This window comes from Leopardus geoffroyi, chromosome B4 (assembly GCF_018350155.1).
Source record: "Leopardus geoffroyi isolate Oge1 chromosome B4, O.geoffroyi_Oge1_pat1.0, whole genome shotgun sequence".
NCBI lineage: Eukaryota > Metazoa > Chordata > Mammalia > Carnivora > Felidae > Leopardus > Leopardus geoffroyi.
Genome location: NC_059341.1, coordinates 115,278,073 through 115,294,936, shown reverse-complemented (window position 1 = coordinate 115,294,936; position 16,864 = coordinate 115,278,073). Strand labels below are relative to the sequence as shown.

The following is a 16,864-nucleotide window of genomic DNA, read 5'->3' as shown; positions in this document are numbered from 1 at the left end:
CTTTTTCTCTCTCAAAATAAATAAATAGACATTTAAAAAAGCTCTTTTTAAGTAAACAAGTTCCCAGTGACCCTTCATCTCTCCCCCACCCCAGTGAAGTAGCAGAACTGTGCACAGACCTGTGCCTCTTTATTCTTCAACATCTTTGCCTCCCACTGGGGTCTTGAAATCCTGCTACCATCTATATACATTAAGAAATCAAGATTATTCACTCCAGACAGCAGCTTCTCGGCTCTACAGATTAGCTTTTTTTGTGTGTGTGAACAAAGACTGGCACATCTGATCTATAGGATTTTTGTGGTTGTTTGATGGAATTTATTGAAAGCAACTCAGCAAAGCCGTGTTTCTATGGGTAACCATGCCTCAGGAAAAGCCTGTGCTTAAACCCCGATATTAAATAGCCTTCTGTGAAAGGCCGTCTTGCCTGAATGACCTCCCCTGCAGACACTTCGCAGGCATGGGAGAAAGCTGGCAGGGATCCATTTTGTTTATCTCAGTGTGGATTTTTTCCTTAGTCCCTGACATGGGTTAATTCTAAATTATAATCCAACCTGCTTCCTGGGGATCCCTGAGGAAATTTTGAGAGAGAATGCAACTTGTTTTGTGAACTGAACACCAAGTAGCTCATGTTTGGCCAAAGATGAAAAAAAAAAAAAAAAAGAAAAGAAAAAGAAAAACTCATGAGAAGAAACAAAATGAAACACTAGCAGTCTTTCTTCCCTATGGGCAGTGCAGGGTATGGGAGGACAGGGGGAGGGGGTGGGAAGTGTAAAGGAGGCAGCTGAGTTTATTTTTAACACCAAGTTAAAGGCATACTCTGTGTTCTTTCCTTTTAAAAATAGACTTTTAACCTCTTGAAACGTTTTGACTCTATTCTGCCTGTGGGGTAATACCCCTTTGTGGCTGGCAACTCCCACTGGATCTTTTCCCATTACAGACTTCCTGGCCAAGTAGTTAGGATGGAAAAACCCCAGAATATTTGGTCACAGAGCTCTTGATCAGCATATGCACATAGCTCCTGTGTGCAGGAAGGCTGATACACCCCTGCTGCTTACCTGGACCTTGAGCTTTGCCACATCCTTCAAAACTTGATGGTTACGAAAAGATGTCCTGTTTTTAAAATAGACTGAATTAGTGGATATAGTCTTTTTGAAGTCCATTGCAATAATTTATTCAATGAATTTATAAACGACACAACACACACATGCACGCCCCCCCCCCCCACACACAAAATTAGATGTGTACGAGTAGCTATGATAATAGCTAATCTCTAACACTGGTTGAAGGCTTATGATTTGCCAGGCAACTGTTTCGTATACATTTAGGGCTTTGACCAATGCTCTCAATTTTACAATCCCATTTTACAGATGAAGAAACTTGAGCTCTGGGCTATTAAGTAACTTATGAAGATTATAATAAAGTCAGTGAGTGGTTTTGGGGGAGGGAATTCAAACTCAGGTAGTTAGGCAGATCAGGTCCACTGCTACTCCAGATGGTAAGTCCATAATTAGAAAAGGAGCCTGTATCTTCAGACCACATTTGCTTCCGTCTGTTGGAAAGTTAATTAAACACTCGTTTTGTTAGAACAAGACATTTTATTTCCACTTGCAAGACAGTTATCATCATAAAAATGCAAATGTACAGTGTTGACAACTTGAAGGGTGCCCCCTTAGATGTGAAGCCCTTGTGCTATGCACAACCTGCACGAATGTACATGGTGGCCCTTTGCACACATACACAAACACATAAACCTCATGAACTGCAGGCAGGGGAAGTTTATGAAGAAAGAAACAAATTGCTTTAATTTAAAAAGTTAGGGAACTAGTCTTTTAGTCTTTTACTAAAAGTAACTAGACTGATTTGATGTTAGTAACAGTTCTTCTACATGCCTCAGTCTAGAACTAGTACAACTCATGAGAAACTCTGAAACTTGTTTGTATTTGTACACAGTACAAAAGTGTTCTACTCCCACTTTCTTTTTCTTCTTCTCTGGGGAATAAACCTTGAGTCCACATTGGAACAGGTGGTTGATATGTATGAGTATGCACATGAGTGTGTTAAGGTTGGTGGGGGGAGAAATACAACAGTTTGCGAACCTAGGGAGATTTAAATTTTATTATGGAAATTTTCACAAGTGTTCTGAAAGTAGACCAAAACGGCATAATGAACCCCACTTACCTCCATGAACCTAACACCCAGATGCAATAATTATCAACTAAAGGCCAGCCTTGCTTCCTCTCTGTTTCTATTTACGCCTCCTTTTTGAAGCAAATTCTAAACATCATATCATTTTATCATCACATTATTCTCAAATATTATCAAAATATTTCAGTACATTTCTCTATCAGATGTAAACTGTTTTTTTTTAAAAAAAACCACAATACCATTATTACATTCAAACAGAGATAGCAGTAAGTCCTTGATGTTGTCATACACCCAACTGATGTTCAAATTTTCAGTTTTCTTCCAAGTGTTCCAAATTTTCTTCTGTTTTTTGTTTGTTGTTTTCACCTCGTGTTTGTTTGAAATGGGAATCAACTGAGTTCTAACATCACATTGGTTGTCATACCTCTTAAGTCTCTTGGAATCTACAAGCTCTCCCTTCATCTCATTTTTCTACAGCTTGTATTTTGCTGTTGTGTGGATATGGCGTCCTCACAATATAGCTTAACACATTTCTCTGTAGCAGAGTCCTTTCTGACAGTAGTCCAGGCATCTGTATATTCTTGGGTGAACTTGAGCCACAGTGAGGCTTGGAAAGGACTAGAAAAAAAATGCTCAGTGTCCTCTCCTCGATTTTTGAACGTTTTGGCTTGAGAAACAAAACTCTCAGGAACTTTCGATTTTCCACCATCTGTAGACAGGTAAAGAGTGCCAGCTTTCATGTTCAGGGCAGGTAGACTCTTCTGAGTAATTTAGGGGCTCCAGGAGCAGAGTTTCTCAGCCAGGCTTGAGAGAGGACAATAGATGTGAATTGGTGGCCTAGAGAAAACGAGAATCTCCCAGCTGGGGGGAATTTGGTTTCAGTCGGGATCATGTGGAAACCAGTTACCAGCAGGCAAATCGCCAATGAACTGGCAAAGCCTCCGTTTTGAGTGCTTGAATAAGACAGTGCTTAACTTAAGTGGAGTTTAAGTAACTGGTTAAACCAAATGTTCTGTGGATACTTGATTGATGTTAAATCTACATGTCTTCAGTGGATTGTGAAATGAACACATTGGATTCATTTTGAGGTTTTGTTTTGTTTTTCATAATAATAATAATAATAATAATTATTATTATTATTATTATTTTAAGATTCTAGCTTTGCTGAAGAAATTAAATGAAGGTCAATAGTTTCACCAGCTCATGGTCCTGTTCTCCACAAGGATCTATCACACCAATGCTGTTGGTAGTAAAAGGCGACCTCGCCTTTGCTGTGGAAGAAACAGTGATGTTATCTGTCCTAGGCTGCTCTGCTTCTTGGCCATTAGTCCAGGATTTCCTTCTCCTGTGACTCCTGAAGCCTCAAAATAATAACAGAGCATTACATTTTCTTGGTAAGGTTAGGGTTTCGAGCTGTTCCCTTTCCCACATCCACATCTGTCATGAGCATGTGCCCCAGCCCCCCCATGGCCTCCTTGCCCTATTCCAGCCACCAGGAGGGGTGCTTCCCAGGGGCTTGCTAACAGAGGGGCTCGGGTTAAGATCTGCCCTGCAACCTCATTGGCTAGCTGGGTGACCTTGGGTAGGTCACTTGATTCTCTGAGAGCTAATATCTTTACCTGTAAAATAAAGATTGTATCATCTGCTTTGCCTCCCACATGAGGATGTTATGAAGATCAACTTAAAAGCATTAATGTAGGTGAAAGTCCTTCACTAAACTATAAAACATCACGCAAGTGCCCTTGATGCCTGCTGCTTGATATCTCCACCCACATTTATCCAGTCCTGCCTGGCAGTGGAGAAGAAATTAAATTCTAGAGTCAAATAAGGCTCCGTTGCTTTTTAGCTTTATCCATTGGGGCAAGTCATACTCTGAGTCTTGGTCCCTCATAAATAAACTGGGGACATTTTTATCTGGCATTCATTTATTTACCTCTTTACACCTTGACTCGGTGTTGTTATGAGGACTAAAGTTTAGATAACAGATGTAAAGCCCCTAACGTAGATTTGGCCCCCAGTAGGTCCTCAACAAATGACAATTCTTTTTCCCTCCCTGCTCTTGGCAATTGTACTACAGTATGACCCAGCTGACATGCCTTCCTTTATAAAGGAAGGGCTCTTCCCCTAGATGGCTGAGGACAGGAGAACAGGACCGTCTGCTAGCCCTTCCATCCTCACTTACAAGGATGCTTGCTCATAGCCCAGACATCTTTAAATTCTCTTTGTAAGTCAGTCGGCTAAGGAGTTACATAATGGAGTTTTGCTCCTATATTACTTGGGAATAAAGATTCCTCAACAGCCTGTGTGAAAAAACCCCAAATGTTTGGTTGACTGCAAAATTAACACGAGTCAGTGGTGTGATGGAGTGAGCAGAACATCAGTGTATTTTAGGAAGCACAGTAAGGACCCATCCTACTTGTGTAGGTCAGACCATACCTGGGGTAAAGGATTCAGTTTAGCAGGTTGGTACACTGGGATGGATCACTAGAAGGGGTGGGGGGAGGATAACAAAAGGCTTGTGATCCAAGATATTTGAGTAACTATTAGAAAAACTGAGGATACTTAAGCTGCAGAAGATATATTTCAGGAGAGATATGTTATTGTCTTCTGTTCTTTGAATGGACTGAGCAATTAGAGAAAATAGATCACCACCACTTTGCATTTATGCAAGAGTACAAATTTCTAAGGAATATATATAAGCATGCATTTGAGGTTATGTGGTTTCACAGGAAGGAATTAGGGACAGTAGACAAAAGTTGTTGGGGAATAGTTCTAGTGGTCTTTCTGTTTCTATTCCTACTTCAAATTCTGGGCTATTGTAGGAATGGGCCATTACAACTCATTTAAAACTGGGCTTCCTGGTGGCCAGTCTCAGCATGGTATTACATTCAAAAGATACTCAAAACAATATTGAAGTTAGGAATTGAAAAGCAACATAACCACAAATATACTGGAAATTAAAACAGGTAACAAGGGACAATCACATACAGCTTTAGGTCAATTTGAAATATGCAAAATGGTCAATTTTCTAGAAAACTATAATTAATTAAAACTGACTCAAGAGGAAATAAATGACCTAAGTCTAATGACCTTGGGGTGCCTGGGTGGCTCTGTCAATTGGCTGAGTCAGTGACTTCAGCTCAGGTCATGTCATGATCTTGTGGTTCATGGGTTCGAGCCCAGCATTGGGCTCTGTGCTGACAGCTCAGAGCCTGGATCCTACTCTGGATTCTGTGTCTCCCTCTTTCCCTCTGGTCCTTCCACCATTGTGCTCTCTCTCTCTCAAAAGTAAATAAATAAACATTAAAATTAAAAAAAAAATCCTACGACCTTGAAAGACATTAAATCAGTGATTAAATCTACTCACATTATGAATTAAGATATAGTTAGTTTCTTACAGGCAAATTTTACCAAATTTATAAGAACATATAATCCCGATCTTCTATGAACAGTCCAGAGAATATAAATAGAGCATGAAAATAAACAGTACCTTAAAACTCATTTTGTTAGACTGGAACAAACCTGAATCCAAAATAAGACAAGGATAATAGGGAAAATTGTAAGCCAACCTTACTTCTATTTCTTTTGTTGTTGTTGTTGTTTAAAATTTTTATTTAAACTCTAGTTAATATATAGTGTAATATCAGTTTCAGAAGTAGAATTGAGTGATTCATCACTTACATATAATACCCAGTGCTCATCACAAGTACCCTCATTAATACCCATTGCCCATTTAGCCCATCCCCCTGCCCACCTCCCCTCCATCAACCCTCAGTTTGTTCTTTATAGTTAAGAGTCTCTTATGGTTTGCTTCTGTCTCTTTTTATTTCCCCCTTCCCCTCTATTCATCTGTTTTGTTTCTTAAATTCCACATATGAGTAAAATCATATGGTATGTGTCTTTCTCCGACTGACTTATTTCAGTTAGCATAATACACTCTAGCTCTATCCACATCATTGCAAAAGACAAGATTTCATTCTTTTTGATGGCTGAGTAATATTCCATTGTATATATACACCACATCTTCTTTATCCATTCTTCAGTCGATGGACACCTGAGCTCTTTCCATACTTTGGCTATTGTTGATAGTGCTGCTATAAACATTGGTGTGCATGTGCCCCTTTGAATCAGCATTTCTGTATCCTTTGGGTAAATACCTAGTAGTGCAATTGCTGGGTCATAGGGTATTCCTATTTTTAATTATTTGAGGAACCTCCATACTGTTTTCCAGAGTGGCTGCACCAGTTTGCATTCCCACCAGCAGTGCAAGAGGGTTCCTCTTTTTTCATATCCTGGCCAACATCTGTTGTTGCCTGAGTTGTTAATGTTAGCCATTCTGACTGGTGTGAGGTCGTATCTCATTGTGGCTTGGATTTTTATTTCCCTGATGATGAGTGATGTTGAGCATCTTTTCATGTGTCCTTTGGACATCTGGATGTCTTCTTTAGAAAAATGTTTATTCATGTCTTTTGCCAATTTCTTAAGTGTATTGTTTGTTTTTTGGGTGTTGAGTTTGAAAAGTTCTTTATCAGTTTTGGATACTAACCCTTAATCTGATATGTCATTTGCAAATATCTTCTTCCATTCCATAGGCTGCTTTTAGTTTTCTTGATTGTTTCTTTGCTGTGCAGAAGCTTTTTATCTTGATCGAGTCCCAGTAGTTCATTTTTGCTTTTGCTTCCTGCCAACCTTACTTCTAAATATAAAGGTATAAATTCTGATAAAATTCAGCAAAATCAGTGACAATGAAAATAATACGCTATTGGGTTTATCCCAGGAAAGCAAGGATTGTTTAATGTTAGGAAAATCTTATAATTTACCAGATTAACAAATTGAAAAGGGAAAGAGCAAAGGAAAAAGCACATAATTATCTTAATAGAGGCAGAAAAATCTTTTGTTAAAATAGGATACTCTTTCATATTAAAAAACAGGAAATACAAATAGTAAGGAATTTTATTTTGTATATATTTATTTCACAAAAGTGGAAATTATTCTGAATATTGGGCACTATTTGACCTAGCAAATGTGGGTTGTCCATTTCAGGGAACAATTTTGGAATGGAAATCTCATCCCAGGTTCTCCTTGGTAAAGGCAAGAACATATCCTTTCACTGTTACTTGAGCCTGACATTTAAAAAAAATTAGTTTTACAGCTTTTTTGAAATATATGTAATAAATATACCAAAAAGCTGCACATATTTATATAATTTTATGAGTTTGGACATAAACATTCACTTCTGATAGCACCACAATCATGGTAATATACATATCCATCACCTCCAAAAGTTTCCTTGAGTCCCTTTGCTGTTTTTCTGTGTGTGTGGTAAAAACGCAACATGAGATCTTCCCTCTTAGCAAGTTTTTAAGTGCACGAGACCATACTGTTAACTATAAAAACTATGTTGTAAACAGATCTCCAGAACTTAAGCATTTCATATAAGTGTAATATTATGCTCATTGAACATCTCATTTCCCTTTTCCTCCATCTCCTGGAAACCACCATTCTATTTTCTTTAAAAAAAATTTTTGTAATGTTTATTATTTTTGAGAGAGACAGAGTGTGAACAGGGGAGGGGCAGAGAGAGAGGGAGTCACAGAATTTGAAGTAGGCTCCAGGTTCCGAGCTGTCGGAACAGAGCCAGACGCGGGGCTCAAACCTACGGCCTGCAAGATCATGGCCAGAGCTGAAGTTGGACGCTCCACTGACTGAGCCACCCAGGTGTCTTTCTGTTTTCTATATGAGTAGAATCATGGGACTATTTGTCCTTCTGTGACTGACTTATTCACTTAGTATAATATCTTCCAGGTCCATTTATGTTGCTGCAAATTTTAGGATCTACTTCTTTTTTAAGGCTGGATCATGTGCCTCTGTATGTATAAACCACATTTTATTTATCCATTCTTCTGTCAGTAGACATTTGGGTTGTTCCATATGTTGGCTGTTGTGAATAATGCTAGAATGAATGTGGGAGTACATGGATCTCTTTGAGATCCTGATTTCATTTCTTCTGGATGCTCCCAGGAGTGGGATTGCTGGATCATGTGGTAGTTTCACTTCTAAGTTTTTGAGTAACTGGGGCACTTCCATAGTGTTTTCCATGTGGTTGCATCTTCATATTTCCACCAACAGTGTATGGTGGGCTCCCACTTCTCAACATCCTTGCCAACACTTGTTACCTTTGATTCTTTCATAACAGCTATCCTAGTAGGTGTGAGATGATATATCCTTATGGTTTTTATTTGTATTTCCCTGATGATTGGTGATGTTGAACACCTTTTCATTTACCTGCTAGCTGTTTGTATTTCTTCTTTGGAGAAATATCTATTCAAATCTTTGCCCATTTTTTAATTGGGTTATTGGGGATTTTATTGTTTTGGTATTGAGTAGGGGTAGTTCTTTTTTTAATGTTTATTTATTTATTTTAAGAGACAGACACAGAGAGAGAGAAAGTATGCATGGGCAGGAGAGGGGCAGAGAGAGGGAGAGAGAGAGAAGAGTGAGAGAGAGAATCCATGCTCTATGGAGAATCTATGTTGGTCTTGATCCCATGACTGCAAGAGCATGACCTGAGCCAAAACCAAGAGTTGGATGCCAAACCAAATGAGCCACCCAGGCGCCTCTAGGGAGAATTATCTTAATTGAATAAATATATCTATCAGAAACTTGTAGCAAACATTATATTTACTGGTGAAAGTTTGGAATTATCCCTTCTAATATCAGGAATAAAAAAGCTGCCCATTGTCACTGTTTCCATCCAGTCACTATTTGAAGACCCCAACCAGAGCACTAAGAGAAGAAAAGAAAAGCCTTGAGGATTGGAAAAGAAAACAAAAACAAAAGTATCACTACTGGTAGGAATATTACTGCATTTATAGAATCTACGAAAAAATACAAACAAGCTATTGGAATGAGTATAAGATATCAGCATGTTACTAGATACAAGATTAGTATAAAAAGAATTTATATTCCTGTACAATATCAATAAATAATTTAAAAAATCAAATATTATAAAAAATTCCAGTTCTCTCCAAATTAGCTAATAAATTCAAAACAATCCCAATCAAAATCCCAAATGATTTTTTTTTGTATACTTGACAAGATGATCCAAAAAGTCATATGGAAGAGCAAAGGAGAAACAAGTTTGAAGAAGACCAAAATGGGAAAGCTCATGGGATCAAGCCCCATGTCTGGCTCTGTGCTGAGCATGGAGCCTACTTAAGATTCTCTGTCTCTGTCTCTGTCTCTGTCTCTCTGTCTCTCTCTCAGGGCACGTGGGTGGCTCTGTTAGTTACCTCTCGGACTTTGTTTCATGTCATGATCTAGCAGTTAAGTTTGTGAGTTAGAGCCCCACATTGGGCTCTTTGCTGTCAGCACAGAGCCTGCTTTGGACCCTCCGCCTCCCTCCCTTTTTGCCCCTCCCCCACTGGCGTGTGTGCGTTCTCTCTGTCTCTCTCTCTCAAAAATAAGTAAAAGCATTAAAAAAAAAAAAAAAAAGATTCTCTCTGTGGTGCCTGGATGGCTCATTCACTAAGCGTCTAACTCTTTATTTTGGCTCAGGTCATGGTTTCCTGGTTCGTGGGTTTCAAGGCCCATGAGGAGCTCTGTGTTGACGGCACGGAGCCTGCTTGAGATTCTCTGTCTCCCTCTCTCTCTGTCCTCCCCCTGCTGGCACACGCTCTTTCTCTCTCTCTCTCAAAAATAAGTAAATTAGGGGCGCCTGGGTGGCTCAGTTGGTTGGGCATCCGACTTCGGCTCAGGTCATGATCTCGCAGTTTGTGAGTTCGAGCCCCGTGTCGGGCTCTGTGCTGACAGCTCAGAGCCTGGGGCCTGCTTCACATTCTGTACCTCCCTCTCTCTCTCTCTGCCCCTCCTCTCTCTCTCTTTCTCTCTCTCTCTCTCTCTCTCCAAAATAAATAAACATTAAAAAAATTAAATAAATAAATAAACATTTATATAAATAAACATTAAAAATAAACAAATAATAAACATTAAAAAATAAGTAAATAAACATTTTAAAGAAAGATTTTCTCTCTCTCTCTTTTTCTCTCTCTCTTCTTCTGCCCCTCTCCCTCACTCATGCTCCCTCTCTCTCTAAAAATAAATCTTTTAAAAGCAACTTTCATAAAAGAAAATATTTGAGAATATTTTTATGAGGAAAAAATTGAACAAGAAAAAAAAAATAAGTGATGATACGTTTGGCTACATTCTGATTAAAAGCTTCATGACAGGGGCACCTGGGTGGCTCAGTCGGTTGAGTGTCCAACTTCGGCTCAGGTCATGATCTCGTGGTTCACAGGTTCCAGCCCCACTTCGGGCTCTATGCTGACAGCTCAGAGCCTGGAGTCTAGTTTGGATTCTGTGTCTCCCTCTCTCTCTGTCCCTCCCTTGCTCACGCTCTGTCTCTTTCTCTGAAAAATAAATAAAAACATTAAAAACATTTTTTTTAATTAAAAAAAACTTAATGACAAAATATGTCATAAAAACTAAAATGATGAGACACGGGCCAAAAGAAGATATTTGGAACATATAAATACAAATGATTATTACTCAGAAGATTTAAAGAATACCTACAAATCAATATGAAAAGGGTAAGGGAAATAATAAGTTTACAGAAGACAAGACTTGAATGGCCAATTCAAAAATTCTGATGCATATTGCTGACATTATTGAGCACTAACCATATATGGTTCTAGACTCTTTCCATGTGTTAACACACTGAAATGTTGCAATAAATGCATGAGGTTGGTACTACCAACTCTTTCCTCTTCCAGAGAGGGAAAATAGGACCCAAGCTCATACAACTAGTAAGTGATAAAGCCAGGATTTGGATACCAAGAGTGATGCTCAAAAACTGGGCTCTTAACCAACTGTGCTATTTTGGCAACTTAAAAAAAAATCTGACAATATTCATTGTTGGCAGAGAGTGGGGCAAAATGGAAACAACTGTATACTGCTTATGGAAGTGTAAATTGATACAACCGCTTAGTTGGAGAGCAATTTTACTTTACAAATAAAGTTGAAGATGCACGCTACCCTTGAACCCAGCAATTCCACATCTAGGTCCACAGCCTAAAGTCTCACAAGGAAAATGTACAAGAATGTTCATTGTAGTGTTGCTTGTAAAGGTGGAAGAATACAGTGTGAAATATTCATGCAATGGAATTCGAATATGAAATAATCTAGACAAATCCTCAAAACATAATGTTAATGGGGAAAAAGGTGGAAAAGGATGTATACAAAGTATGATACCATTCATATAATAAAGTTTAAAAGCATTTTTAAAAGCATGAAAACACATGATTTACACATGTAGTACAATCATAAAGCATGGAACACATAAAACTTGGAATTCAGGAAAATGGGTACCATTGCAAAGGGGAGTGGAAATTCGGATGGGGGGTTGTGCAGGGAGCATCGGTTGTATCCAAAATACTGTATTTCTTTTAAAAATCGAGAAAATATGGCAGGATATTAACGTATGACACAACTGGGTGGTAAACATATTCTATTATTTTTGGTACTTTCACCTGCCCTGCCCATGTTTCTTACCTCACCTTTCACTCTATCCCCTTCCATACTGCTGCCCCATGGAGCCTCCTGCCCTTCATTGGTCAAGCTATGCCTCTCCATTCCACAATTTCATCTATGCTTTTCCCTCACCTGGGAATGCTCTTCTCTCCTTAAAGGAAAACACACAAAAACAGAACAAACAAAAAACCCTGTTCGTCTTCCGTGACTTGAAATATTTCATTCAGAAAAATACTTGAAAGCATACGCATATTCATAACATCATTATTCACAATATCCAGATGGTGGAAAAGTAACCCTAAGTATCCATGAATAAATGGATGAGTAAATAAAGAAAGTGACAGATACATACAATGGAATATTATTCGGTTTAAAAAGGAAGGAATTCTGACACATTCTACAACATGGATGAACCTTGAAGACATTATGCTAAGTGAAGTAAGCCAGTCACCAAAGGCCAAATATTGTATGATTCAACCCATAGGAGGCCCCTAGAGTAGTCAGAAAGTAGAATGGTGGTTGCCAGGAGCGGGAGGAGTGGGGAATGGGGAGTCCATGTTTCAGGGGGACAGAGATTCAGTTTTTGCAAGATGAAAAGAGATCTGGGGATGTGCTGGTGGCTGCACAACAGTGTGAAGGTACTTAAAGCCACTGAACTGTACATTAAAAAATGGTTAAAGTGGTGTTATATGTACTTTACCAACATAAACAATACAAAAGAGAAGTACTTGAAAGGCAACATATAACTTATCCAAAGTCCCTCAGAGGGAGATTCCATCTCTCTCTCTCATGATGATTCTCAGCCTCCTAACCCCCCAGAGGGATGCCCTCCTCTGTCCTCTCGCTCTGTGGATGTGTTCTGTTTTCCCAGCAGTATCTCCACTTTCCCACTAAGGAAAACCCATCTTGCCTTCCTGGCTTCTCCGATTCTGCTACCTTCCATTACCCCAGTGACCACAGTAGACTCCACGATGCTTCTCCACCCCTCTGGACAAGACCCTGACCTCTGAGCCCCTGCTCAGACTCGATTTCCAGCTTCTCCATCTATGGTCATCCCCCACTAGAGCTCTGAGTCTGTCTTCAGAGTTGCAAACTTACTTCCTGTCTGGTTTCTTCCTGGGCCTGATGATTTGAATTTGGTACCTTGACCCTGTTCCGAAGTGTAACCAGGATTAACTCTGCTATTCTGCTTTGTGAGAAGAACTGAGTCTTCATTTTCTGCCAACGAACCGTGATACCATTTCATGGTTTACCAAATCTGGACTTGCTTGTTATCATGAAATCGCTTTAAAGCCTGTGGGACAACCTATTTAAATGCCAATAAAGGTTTCTCTGTTTTCATGTATATGCATAGAAAATGGCCAAAACTGATTAACAGAGGTTACCAGGAGAAAGGCATTCATTCATTGGGTCTGTGACAGGGGCTGAGGGAGCAGAGAGGGAAAAATTCACTTTTCAATTCTCACCTTCTCGAATCTTTTACAGTAAACATGTATAACTTTTACAATAAGAATAAATATTTGCAACAAAACAGTGTTCTAAATGGTACAATAATCTCTTAGTAGCTCTAGAGGCAGCTGCAAGCTAGGAGAAATCATTTTAAGGAGATGCAGTTTCAAATCCAGTAGGAAAGTGGCAAGGGCAGGGTATTTCCTAATTTGAAAAGGACATTTGTGAGCGAGTCACTGTGTGGATGTAGAGATGAATTATAGAGCTGTCATTCTCATCCGGCAGCTGCTTCTGACTCTGAAAGCAATTTAGGGGAAAGCCAAGTGGAATGGAGCCCTGCCCCTTTAATTAGCCCCAGGAGCCAGGTAAGGTAAATATTTGTGGCTGAAACAGCATGAATCCATGGAAGTCGGGATTTCAGCCTAGAAGCATTGCACTGCCAAGTTGCTATGAAACCCAGAAAGCTGGAGCTATGTTCTGCCTCAGAAAGTGCTTCTGAGTTTAAGAGAAGGAGGAAGCATCACAAGCAGAGTGGTGGTTTTAAGGCCTATGTGTTCATGAGGTTGGTGAGGGTATACCTATGCCTTATGCTACGTCATAAATTATACCTCTTTTTATTTTACCTCGATATTGATTTCTATTTAAAAACATCAGTACTCCAAATGTAGACATATTTAACTTGCTGTATTTATTAACTCATTCTCTGGTTTCCAGCGATATTAAATATAAATCAGATCTTGGTATTGCCCTGCTCAAAACTTGTCAATGCCTTTCTGTTGTTTCTCTCAGGAAAAAAAAATCCTGACTCCCGTAGCTGCATATGCAAGGTGACTGAAAAATTTAGCTTCCAACCTGGGATGGCTCTTAATATTTATGGTGGGGACACAGGTATAACGAGGACTCTTCTAGAAAAACCAAGATGTATCCATGAAGTTCTGTTGGATGTAGCACCTAGCCTCATCTTTTACCATCCCCATATGCTCACTTGGCACTGGGTATGCTGGTCTCCCTTCTGTTGTTTCAAGAAGCTATCGTGGGGTCTTTGAGGCCCCTTGGATCATGCTCATGTCTGCTTTATTTATCTATGGGGTCTTAGATGTCAGCTTTTCAGAGAAGCCTTCCCTGACCACCCGCTATAAATTGAAGTCTCCCCAGGTACTCTGTATTTCATCTCTCTGCACATTTCCATCATCATACCTAATAAACAATGAAAAACAAGATCCTAGTTTCTAAGGATCTTGATTTATGTATTTGTTTATTATCTGTATCAACTACTGGAATGAGGCCAGGACTTGTCTGTCTTGTTCACTGGCCTAGCACATGGTAGGGACTCAACAAACACGTGGCAAATGAATGAATGATGAGATGAAGGTCTTTAAGTTGGATGCCCACTCCCTTGGTTCTCAATGTATGAGCAAGGTCCATTTTCAGTAGATGAGAATGAACTGAAACAGAGAAAAGCAGAGGGAAGTGAAAGAAAGAGAATGAGAGAGAGAGAGAGAGAGAGAGAGAGAGAGAGAAGGGGGGGTGGGCTGACGTTGGACAAGTCCTTGGTTACAAGCCCTATGGATATACAATTTATCCTATACTTCTTCCTTAATGGGGTGAGATTCAACTATATTGTAAATAACCTCTCCTCCCCTTGCTTAACCTTATGTAATTTAGAATTGAGTTTGGGGTTCCATTTTGAAACCCAAGACTTCTAGAAAAACATAACCTATTTCCTTTGGAATATATTTTTTTTAAAGGAAATGTGGCAGAATATGTTAACTGTGTCTGATTATCTATTTTTACCTTCTTCCTTGGGAAGTTAAGGGAGGATGTATTAGTTTCCTACTGCTGCTGTAAGAAATTGCTGCAAAATTAGGAGATTAGCACAACACAAATTTCTTGTCTTATAGTTCTGGAGGTCAGAAGTCTAAAATGAGTTGACAGGTCTGTGGCCCTTCTGGAGGCTGTAGGATAGATTTTCTTTCCCTTTTCCAGGTTCTAAAGGCTACTTTCATTTCTTGGCTCTGGGCCCCTTTCTCGCATCACTCTGACCTCGGCTTCCATTGTCACATCTCCTCTTACTCTCAGCCTTCTGCTGCCCTTCATAAGGATCCTTGTGATTACATCGGGGCCACTTGATAATCTAGGATAAACTCCCCATCAAGATCTTTAACTTAATCATATCTTCCAAGTCCCTTTTTCTGTGTAAGGTAACATATTTATCAGTTTCAGGGGTTGGGACATGGCATCTTTAGGAGGCCATTATTCTGTCTGCCATGAGAGGCATGCCCCTTTTTTACCTGTTTCCTTTTGATGACTGGGATGTAGGTATAACAGATGGAGTTCAAGCAACCACCTTGAGCCATGGTTTGGAAGTCACCTGCTAAGGAAAGGAGAGTAGCAATGTTGAAGGCTCTGGGTCTCTGATAATTTTGTAATGCTAACCATACCCGTTCTGGACTGCCAGTCTGTTGACTTCTTTTAGGTTATTTTCAGTTTTCTAAACCAGATTCATACAATTACATTCTTTACACTCTTACATTCTCTTCACCTGGTTATATAGCCCACCTATGTTTCCGTGCTCTTAAGTATTTTACAAAAGCTTGAGTTTTGATGACAGTATAGTACTCCAATTGTTATTTAAAGATTCTCCAACTATTTGACAATTAAATTGTTTGCAACTTTTTTTTGCTATCATAAATTAAAAGTTCCAGATTTTAGAGTGCCTGCATGGCTCAGGTGGTTAAACTTCTTTGGCTCAGGTCATGATCTTGCAGCTTGTGAGTTCGAGCCCCACATCAGGCTCTCTGCTGTCAGCACAGAGCTCGCTTTGGATCTTCTGTTCCGCACCCCCCGCCCCCTCGCCACCTTCCCTACACCCTTGTGCTCTCTTTCTCTCTCAAAATAAATAAACATTTAAAAAAAGTTCCAATTTTTAAATAGAGGATTCTGAGAGGAATTCATAGCTTTATATGTATGTCACATCATAGCACATGCTCATATTTGACCATTAAAGATCTAAGTCTGTTTACCTTGATTAAATGAAAAGCATCTACAGGAAAATCTTTAACTTCACATCTCCTGAATTTGAAAATCTAAATCCAGTAAGGTGGCAGGAACATCACGAATGTAACATTTTAAACATTACCCAAAGTGACAATAACATTGTCTAGGCAATTAAAAAAAATGAAAGTTTTATATACTTGAGTAAAACCTGATTTTATTAAATATTTTTATGTTGTTTTTTTTCTGCAAAGAAGATTGTAGGGGGAAACATGAGCCCTTTGTACTCTAACTCCCCAGTGGGCAATAATAAATTATGTTATTCTGTCAATATCCCACACAAATAGCACATTAGGCAATCTATATTGTTTCCCTGAATGACTGTCATAAAAGAAGTTCAAAGAAACACAAATATAGGTCAGCGATAAGAACTCTTTTGTAATATGCAGTCACAAAGGTAACTATAGTGAAGATCAAGTCCACAACATATCTCTCTGTGAAATAGCTTTCACCTGCCAGTAAAATTTAATATGTTATTTATTTATCTATTTATTTAGCTCATCACTCTTAATGTCCTTAATGTCCTTACCCTTTATTTTTCTTCACTATAGTCTTTACTACTTAATATTATATATTTATTTGTTTACTAGTTTTGCTTACCTCACTAAAATGTAAAGTCCATAAGGCAGGGTCCTGTCTACCTTATCCACTAGAGTATCCACAGTGTCCAGTCACAGATGCCAGCTGT

At 39.1% G+C, this 16,864-nt stretch overlaps 1 long non-coding RNA gene across 1 annotated transcript; it reads right to left on the bottom strand.

Annotated features, from left to right (window-relative positions):
- LOC123590403 lies at positions 1-16,863 on the bottom strand. Its single transcript, XR_006708746.1, has 4 exons — positions 16,777-16,863; positions 15,414-15,493; positions 1,056-1,110; positions 1-181 (listed from the first exon to the last, which is right to left on the bottom strand). It is a non-coding gene; the product is annotated as an uncharacterized LOC123590403 (long non-coding RNA).
- Between the last annotated feature and the right edge of the window lies 1 nt (position 16,864).